Raw genomic sequence first — 10567 nt, forward strand, 5'->3', positions numbered from 1 at the left:
CACAATTAAGAACAATGTTGGCTGTGATTTTGTCATATATGGCCTTTATTATGTGGAGGTAAGTTCCCTCTATGCCTACTTTCTGACGGGTTTTTATCATAAATCCGTGTTGAATTTTGTTGAGAGCTTTTTCTGCATGTATTGAGATGATCATATGGTTTTTCTCCTTCAATTTGTTAACATCATGTATCACATTGATTGGTTTGCGTATACTGAAGAATCCTTCTATTCCTGAGATAAACCCCATTTGATCATGGTTTATGATCAGTTTAATGTGCTGTTGGATTCTGTTTGCTAGTATTCTTTGAGGATTTTTGCATCTATGTTCATCAGTGATATTGGCCTGTAGTTTTCTTTCTTTGTGACATCTTTTTCTGGTTTTGATATCAGGGTGATGGTGGCCTCGTAGAATGAGTTTGGGAGTGTTCCTCCCTCTGCTATATTTTGGAAGAATTTGAGAAGGATAGGTGTTAGCTCTTCTCTAAATGTCTGATAGAATTCACCTGTGAAGCCATCTGGTCCTGGGCTTTTGCTTGTTGGAAGATTTTTAATCACTGTCTCAATTTCAGCGCCTGTGATTGGTCTGTTTATAGTTTCTATTTCTTCCTGGTTCAGTCTCAGAAGGTTGTGCTTTTCTAAGACTTTGGCCATTTCTTCCAAGCTGTCCATTTTATTGGCATGTAGTTGCTTATAGCAATCTCTCATGATCCTTTGTATTTCTGCAGTGTCAGTTGTTTTTTCTCCTTTTTCATTTCCAATTCTATTGATACGAGTCCTCCCTTTTTTCTTGATGAGTCTAGCTAATGGTTTGTCAATGTTGTTTATCTTCTCAAAAAACCAGTATTTAGTTTTATTGGTCTTTGCTCTTGTTTCCATCATTTCTTTTTCATTTATTTCTGGTCTGATCTTTATGATTTCTTTCCTTCTGCTACCTTTGGGGTTTTTTTGTTCTTCTTTCTCTAATTGTTTTCAGTGTAATGTTAGGTTGTTTATTTGAGATGTTTCTTGTTTCTTTTGGTAGGATTTTTTGGCTATAAGCTTCCATCTTTGAATGGATTTTTCTACATCCCATAGGTTTTGTGTCATCGTGTTTTCATTGTCATTTGTTTCTAGGTATTCTTTGATTTCCTCTTTGATTTCTTCAGTGATCTCTTGGTTATTTAACAATGTATTGTAGACACAGAATTAGAGAAAAAGTTATGGACCCCAAGGGGGTAAAGCACCTGGTGTTGGGGGTGGTGGTGTGATGAATTGGGAGATTGGGATTGACATGTACACACTAATGTGTATTAAATGTTTTCCCATATACTTCCTGTACTTTACACACAGACACACAGTTTCTCCTGTTATAAAAGTCTTCCATAAGTGTGATGAATTGTAACAATTAATGAACAAATATTGATACATTATCAATAATTTTAATCTGTAATTTAAATTAAGATCCACTCTTTGTGTTGTATGGTTCTATAGGTTTTGACAATTGCATTATTTCATGTACCCATCAATACAGTATCATACAAAATAGTTTTACTGCCTTAAATTTTCTTTGTATTGATGTAGCATGGCTTGTTTATCCATTTATCTGTTCAAGGACGTCTTTGTTGCTTTCAAGTTTAGGCAATTATAAATTATGAACAAAGATGGTATAAACTTCCATGTTCATGTATTCACGTGGACGTAAGTTTTCAACTCATTTGGGTAAATATCTAGGAACACATTGCTGGATTATATGGTAAGCTTATGTTTAGCTTTGTAAGAAATTGCCAAATGGTCTTCCAAAATGGAAGGAGCAGTTTTCATTCCCAACAAAAATAAATGAGAGCTCCCATTACAGGCATACCTTGAAGATATTGTGGATTACATTCCAGACCATGGCAATAAAGTGAATATCACAATAAAGCAAGTCATATGAATTTTTTAATTTCCCAGTGCATTTAAAAGTTATGTTTATGCTATATTGTAGTCTATTATGTCCTAAAGTACTATGTACATACCTTATTTAAAAAATACTTTATTTAAAAAAAATGCTAACCATCATCTGACAATGGAGGGTTGCCACAAACCTTCAATTTGTAAAAAACACAGTATGTGCAAAGCACAATAAAATGAGTTATGCCTGTACTACACATCCTCACCAGCACTTAGTATTGTCAGTGTTTTAGATTTTCACCATTCTAATAGGTGTGCAGTAGTGTTTCATTGTTGTTTTAATTGGCAATTCCCTAATGACATATGATATTGAGCATCTTTTCATATGCTTATTTTTGCCATCTCCATTGGTGAGGTGTGTGTTCAGAATTTTTGTTCATTTTTTAATTTGATTCTTTTCCTTTTTTAAATTTTAAGCATTCTTAGTATATTTTGGATACAAGTCCTTTATGATATGCGTTTTGCAAATATTTTATCCCAGTCTGCAGCTTGTATTTTTTAGTTTTTTAATAATCTTTCACAAAGAAGGAATTTTAAATTTTAATCAAGTCAAATGTGTCATTTTTTTCTTTCATAGATCATACATCTTAAAAGCCATCACTAAACTCACGTTCACCTGGATCTTTTCCTACATTATCTCAGAATTTTTATAGTTTTGATTTTACATTAAGATCTAAGATCTATTTTGAGTTAATTTTTGTGAAACAGTGAGGTTAGTATTTAGATTTTTCAAATATTTTGTATGTGTATGTCCAGTTGTTCCGATACCTTTTGGTGAAAAGACTATCTTTTCTCCATTGCGTTGCCTTTGCACTTTGGGAAAGATCAGTTGGCTACACAGTTTATTTCTGGGCTTTCTGTTTTGTTCCACTGATCTGTCTATTCTTTTGCCAATGACACATTGTCTTGATTTCTGTAGATTTATAGTAAGTCTTGAAGTCAGGTATGTCAGTCCTCTGATTTTCTTCTTCTTCTTCTTCAATACTCTGTTGGCTATTTTGGGTCTTTTGCCTTTTCATATAAATTTTAGAATCAATTTATTGGTATCCACAAAGTAACTTGCTGGGATTGTTTTGAATATATAGATGAAGTTGAGAAAAAACTGACATCTGAGCAATATTGACTTTTCCTATGCATGAACATAGAATATTGCTCTATTTATTTATATCATTCTGATTGCTTTCCTTAGAACTTTGAGGTTTTCCTCATATAGATTTTATAGAGAGTTTGATGGATGTAGACCTAATTATTTCTTTTTGCTGCTAAAGTACACGAGGTTGTGTTTTTAAAGTCAAATTCCAATATTCATTGCTGCTATATTAGGAAAGCAATTGACTATTATATATTAACCTTGTATTGTACAAACATGCTATAATTATTTATTAGTTCCAGAACTTTCTTGTTGATTCTTTAAAATACTCTACCTAGACTATGATGTCATCTGTGAGCAAACATAATTTTGTCAGTTTTATCAATTTTATTGGTCTTTTCAAAGAACTAGTTTTTAGTTTCAATCATTTTCTTTATTGATTCCTTATTTTCAATTTTACTGATTTCTGTCTTATTTTTATTATCTCTTTTCTTCTGCTTGCTTTGGATTTAATTTGCTCTGTTTTTTCTAGTTTCCTAATTTGGAAGTTTGATTATTGATTTTAGATATTTGTTTTTTTCTAACATTTAATTGGCCAAAAGTTTCATTCGGTTTTTTCTGTAAGATGGCTCTAGTATCACATAATAGTCTTTAACTTAATTTGAAAAAAATTTGGTTAGATTGTATGTGACAGCTGTCATATCAGTGTGCATTTAAAAAAAGATTTATCAAAATTGGTGAATTGTTCTGTAGCCATTTTAATATTGAAGATGCAAGAAAAAAACCAACATTTTTGGCATATTATGTTTTATTATTTCAAGAAAGGTAAAAACGCAACTGAAACGCAAAAAAAGATTTGTGCAGTGTGTGGAGAAGGTGCTGTGACTGACCCGAACATGTCAAAAGTGGTTTGCAAAGTTTTGTGCTGCAAATTTCTCACTGGACGATGCCCCACAGTTGGGTAGACCAGTCGAATTGATAGCAATCAAATTGAGACATTGAGAACGATCAATGTTATACAACGTAGGAGAGAGCCGACATACTCAAAATATCCATATCAAGCACTGAAAATCATTTGCACCAGCTTGATTATGTGAATTGCTTTGATGTTTGGGTTCCACATAAGTCAAGAGAAAAAAGAAAACCTTCTTGACTGTATTTCCCCATGTGATTCTCTACTTAAACATAATGAAAAAGTTTGGTTTTTAAAACAAATTGTGGGAGACCTTCAAGATGGCAGAAGAATAAGACTTGGAGATCACCTTCCTCCCTACAGAAAAATCAGAAATACATCTATATGTGGAACAACTCCTACAGAACACCTACTGAACACTGGCAGAAGACCTCAGATTTCCCAAAAGGCAAGAAACTCCCCCACGTACCTGGGTAGGGCAAAAGAAAAAAGAAAAAACAGAGACAAAAGAATAGGGACAGGAACTGCAACTCTAGGAGGGAGCTGTGAAGGAGGAAAGGTTTCCACACACTAGGAAGCCCCTTCACTGGTGGAGACTGGGGGTGGTGGGAGGGAAACTTCAGAGCCATGGAGGAGAGCACAGCAATAGGGGTGTAGAGAGCAAAGCAGAGAGATTCCCACACAGAGGATCAGTGCTGACCAGCACTCACCAGCCCGAGAGGCTTGCCTGCTCACCCCTTCAGCCGGGAGGGGTGGGACGAGGTTGGGACCAGGCTCCCACTTCTTCGGAGGTCAGATCCCAGGAGGAGGACTTGGGTTAGCTGCATGCACACAGCCTGAAGGGGGCTAGTGTACCACAGCTAGCCGGGAGGGAGTCCAGGAAAATGTCTGGACCTGCCTAAGAGGCAAGAGACCATTGTTTTGGGGGTGTGCAAGGAGAGGTGATTCAGAGCACCACCTAAATGAGCTCCAGAGACAGGCGTGAGCCACAGCTATCAGCGTGGACCCCAGAGAAGGGAATGAAACACTAAGGCTGCTGCTGCAGCCACCAAGAAGCCTGTGTGCAAACACAGCTCACTATCCCCATACACACCCCACCCCGGGAACTTGTGCAGTCTACCACTGCCAGGGTTCTGTGATCCAGGGAAAACGTCCCTGGGAGAACACACGGCACACCCCAGGCAATTGCAACATAACGCTGGCGTTTGCCGCCACAGGCTTGCCCCACATTCTGTACCCCGCCCTCCACCTGGCCTGAGTGAGCCAGAGCCCCCTAATCAGCTGCTCCTTTACCCCATCCTGTCTGAGCGAAGAACAGATGCCCTCAGGTGGCCTACACACAGAAGTAGGGCCAAATACTAAGTTGAACCCAAGGAGCTGTGTGAACAAAGAAGAGAAAGGGAAATATCTCCCAGCAGCCTCAGGAGCAGTGGATTAAATCTCCACAATCAACTTGTTGTACCCTGTATCTGTGGAATACCTGAATAGAAAACAAATCATCCCAAACTGAGGCCATGCTCTTTAGGAGCAATGATATATATATATATATATATATATATATATATATATATATATATATATATATTTTTTTTTTTTTTTTTTTTTTTTTTACTTTTTCTCTTTTTGTGAGTGTGTATGTTTCTTTGTGTGATTTTGTCTGCATAGCTTTGCTTTTACCATTTGTCCTAGGGTTCTGTCTGCCCATTTGTTTTGTTTGTTTTTTCTGTTTTTTTAGTATAGTTTTTAGTACTTGTTATCATTGGTGGACTTGTTTTTTGGTTTGGTTGTGCTCTACTTTCTTTTTTTATTAATTCTTAATTTATTTATATTTAATAATTATTTTTTATTTTTTATTTTAATAACTTAATTTTTTAAAATTCTTTTTCTTTCTTTATTTTGTCTCCATTTTCGTCTGAGCTGTGTGGCTGACAGGGTCTTGGTGCTCCGGCCGGGTGTCAGTCCTGTGCCTCTGAGGTGGGACAGCAGAGTTCAGGACATTGGTCCACCAGAGACCTCCCAGCTCCACGTAATATCAAATGGAGAAAGCTATCCCAGAGGTCTCAATCTCAATGCTAAGACTCAGCTCCACTCAACCACCAGCAAGCTACAGTGCTGGACACCCTATGCCAAACAACTAGCAAGACAGGAACACAACCCCACCCATTAGCAGAAGGGTTGCTTAAAATCATAATAGGGTCACAGACACCCCAAAACACACCACCGGATGCGGACTTGCCCACGAGAAAGACAAGATCAAGCCTCACCACCAGAACACAGGCCCAAGTCCCCTCCACCAGGAAGCCTACACAACCCACTGAACCAAAGTTAACCACTGGAGGCAGACAAAAAATCTATGGGAAATATGAAGCGGCAGCTTGTGTAAATGAGACCCCAAACACAGTAAGCTATGCAAAATGAGAAGACAGAGAAACACACAGCAGATGAAAGAGCAGGGTAAAAACCCAAAAGACCAAACAAATGAAGAGGAAATAGGCAGTCTACCTGAAAAAGAATTCAGAGTAATGATAGTAAAGATGATCCAAAATCTTGGAAATAGAATGGAGAAAATACAAAAAACGGTTATCAAGCACCTAGAGGAATTAAAGAGCACACAAACAGTGATGAACAACACAATAAATGAAAATAAAAATTCTGTAGAAGAATCAATAGCTGAATAACTGAGGAAGAAGAATGGATAAGTGACCAGGAAGAAAAAAAAGTGGAAATAGCTACTGCAGAGCAAAATAAAGGAAACAGAATGAAAAGAATTGAGGACAGTCTCAGAGATCTCTGGGAAAACATTAAACACACCAACATTTGAAATACAGGGTTCTCAGAAGAAGAAGAGTAAAAGAGAGGGACTGAGAAAATATTTTAAGAGATTATAGTTGAAAACTTCCCTAATATGGGAAAGGAAATAGTCAATCATCTCCAGGAAGAGCAGAGATCCCATACAGGATAAATCCAAGGAGAAACATGCAAGACACATATTAATCAAACTATCAAAAATTAAATACAGGGAACAAATATTAACGCAGCAAGGGAAAAAAAAAAACAAAAAACAAATACCATAGGAGGGAATCCCCATAAGGTTAACAGGTGATCTTTCAGCAGAAAGTCTGCAAGCCAGAAGGGAGTGGCAGGGCATATTTAAAGTGATGAAAGGGAAAAATTTACTACCAAGATTACTCTACCAGCAAGGATTTCATTCAGATTCGATGGAGAAATTAAAAGCTTTATGGACAGGCAAATGCTGAGAGAAATCAGCACCACCAAACCAGCTACAAAACAATAGCTAAAGGAACTTCTCTAGGCAGGAAACACAAGAGAAGGCAAAGACCTACAGTAACAAACCCAAAACAGTTAGGAAAATGGTAATAGGAACATACATATTGATAATTACCTTAAATGTAAATGGATTAAATGCTCCAACCAAAAGGCATAGACTGGCTGAATGGATACAAAAACAAGACCTGTACATATGCTGTCTATAAGAGACCAACTTCAGACTTAGGGATGCATAAAGAATGAAAGTGAGGAGATGGAAAAAGGTATTCCATCCAAATGGAAATCAAAAGAAAGCTGGATTAATGATTCTCATATCAGACAAAATAGACTTTAAAATAAAGATTATAACAAGAGACAGAGAAGGACACTACATAATGATCAAGGGATCAACCCAAGAAAATGAAATAACAATTGTAAATATTTATGAACCCAACATAGGAGCACCTCAATACATAAGGCAAATACTAACAGCCATAAAAGGGGAAATTGACAGTAACACAATCATAGCAGGGGACTTTAACACTCCACTTTCACCAATGGACAGACCATCTAAAATGAAAATAAATAAGAAAACACAAGCTTTAAATGAGACATTAAACAAGATGCATTTAACTACTATTTAAAGGACATTCCATCCAAAAACAACAGAATACACTTTCTTCTCAAGTGCTCATGGAGCATTTTCCAGGATAGATCATATTTTGGGTCACAAAACAAGCCTTGGTAAATTTAAGAAAATTGAAATCATATCAAGTATCTCTTCCGACCACAACTCTATGAGACTAGATGTCAATTACAGGAAAAATCTGTAAAAAATACGAACACATGGATGCTGAAAAATGGACTATTATATAACCAGGAGATCACTCAAGAAATCAAAGAGGAAATCAAAAAATACCTAGAAACAAATGACAATGAAAACACGAGGACAGAAACATATGGAATGCAGCAAAAGCAGTTCTAAGAGGGAGGTTTATAACAGTACAATCCTACCTCAAGAAACAACAAACATCTCAAATAAACAACCTAATCTAACAGCTAAAGCAATTAGAGACAGAAGAACAAAAAAACCCCAAAGGTAGCAGAAGGAAAGAAATCATAAAGATCAGATCAGAAATAAATTAAAGAAAAATGATGGAAACAAGAGCAAAGATCAATAAAACTAAAAGCTGGTTCTTTGAGAAGATAAAGAAAATTGATAAACCATTAGCCAGACTCATCAAGAAAAAAAGGAAGAAGACTCAAATCAATAGAATTAGAAATGAAAAAGGAGAAGTAACAATGGACACTGCAGAAATACAAACGATCATGAGAGATTACCACAAGCAACTATATGCCAATAAAATGGACAACCTTGAAGAAATGGACAAATTCTTAGAAAAGCACAACCTTCTGAGACTGAACCAGGAAGAAATAGAAAATATAAAAAGACCAATCACGAGCACTGAAATTGAGACTGTGATTAAAATCTTCCCACAAACAAAAGCCCAGGACCAGATGGCTTCACAGGCGAATTCTATCAAACATTTAGGGCAGAGCTAACACCTATCCATCTCAAACTCTTCCAAAATAAAGCAGAGGGAGGAACACACCCAAACTCATTCTATGAGGCCACCAACACCCTTATACCAAAACCAGACAAAATGTCACAAAGAAAGAAAACTACAGGCCAATATCACTGATGAACATAGATGAAAAAATCCTCAACAAAGTACTTGCAAACAGAATCCAGCAGCACATTAAAAGCATCATATGCCATGATCAAGGGAGGTTTATCCCAGAAAAGCAAGGATTCCTCAAAATACGCAAATCAATCAGTGTGATACACGATATTAACAATGAAGGAGAAAAACCATATGATCATCTCAATAGATGCAGAAAAAGCTTTCAAAAACATTCAACACCCATTTATCATAAAAACCTTCTAGAAAGTAGACATAGAGGGAACTTACCTCCACATAATGAAGGCCATGTATGACATACCCACAGCCAACATTGTTCTCAGTGATGAAAACCTAACCATTTCCTCTAAGATCAGGAAAAAGACAAGGTTGTCTAACCTCACCACTTTTATTAAACATAGTTTTGGAAGCTTTAGCCACAGCAATCTGAGAAGAAAAAGAAATAAATGGAATCCAAATGGGAAAAGAAGAAGTAAAGCTGTCACTGTTTGCAGATGACATGATACTATACATAGAGAATACTAAAGACACTACCAGAAAACTATTAGAGCTAATCAATGAAATTGGTAAAGTAGCAGGATACAAAATTAATGCACAGAAATCTCTTGCATTCCTATACACTAATGATGAAAAATCTGAAAGAGAAATTAAGGAAACACTCCCTTTTCCATTGCAACAAAAAGAAAAAATACCTAGGAATAAACCTACCTAAGGAGACAAAAGACCTGTATGCAGAAAACCATAAGACACTGATGAATGAAATTAAAGATGATACAAACAGATGGAGAGATATACCATGTTCTTGGATTGGAAGAATCAACTTTGTGAAAAACAATCTACAGATTAAATGTAATCCATATGAAACTACCAGTAGCATTTTTCAAAGAACTAGAACAAAAGATTTCACAATTTGTATGGCAACACAAAAGACCCCAAATAGCCAAAGCAATCTTGAGAAAGAAAAAAGTAGCTGGAGGAATCAGGCTCCCTGATTTCAGACTATACTACAAAGCTACAGTAATGAAGACAGTCAACTTATTTTTGATAAAGTTGACAAGAATAAACAACGGAGAAAAGATAGCCACTTTAATTAGTGGTGCTGGGAAAACTGGACAGCTACATGTAAAAGAATGAAATTAGAACATTCTCTAACACCATATACAAACATAAAATCAAAATGGATTAAAGACCTAAATGTAAGGCCAGACACTAAAACTTTTAGAGGAAAACATAGGCAGAACACCCTATGGCATAAATCACAGCAAGATCCTTTTTTGACCCACCTCCTAGAGAAATGGAAATAAAAACAAAAAATAAACAAATGGAACCTAATAAAACTTAATAGCTTTTGCACAGCAAAGGAAACCATAAACAATATGAAAAGACAACCCTCAGAATGGGAGAAAGTATTTACAAATGAAGCAACTGACAAAGGATGAATCTCCAAAATTTACAAGCAGCTCATGCAGCTCAATATCCAAAAAACTAACAAACCAATCCAGAAAAGGGAAGAAGCCCTAAATAGACATTTCTCCATAGAAGTTATACAGATTGCCAACAAACACATGAAAGAATGCTCAACATCAATAATCATTAGAGAAATGCAAATCAAAACTACAATGAGGTATCATCTCACACCGGTCAGAATGGCCATCATCAAAATGT

The sequence above is a fragment of the Balaenoptera physalus genome, assembly GCF_965194825.1.
Source record: "Balaenoptera physalus genome assembly, chromosome: X".
Classification (NCBI taxonomy): Eukaryota; Metazoa; Chordata; class Mammalia; order Artiodactyla; family Balaenopteridae; genus Balaenoptera; species Balaenoptera physalus.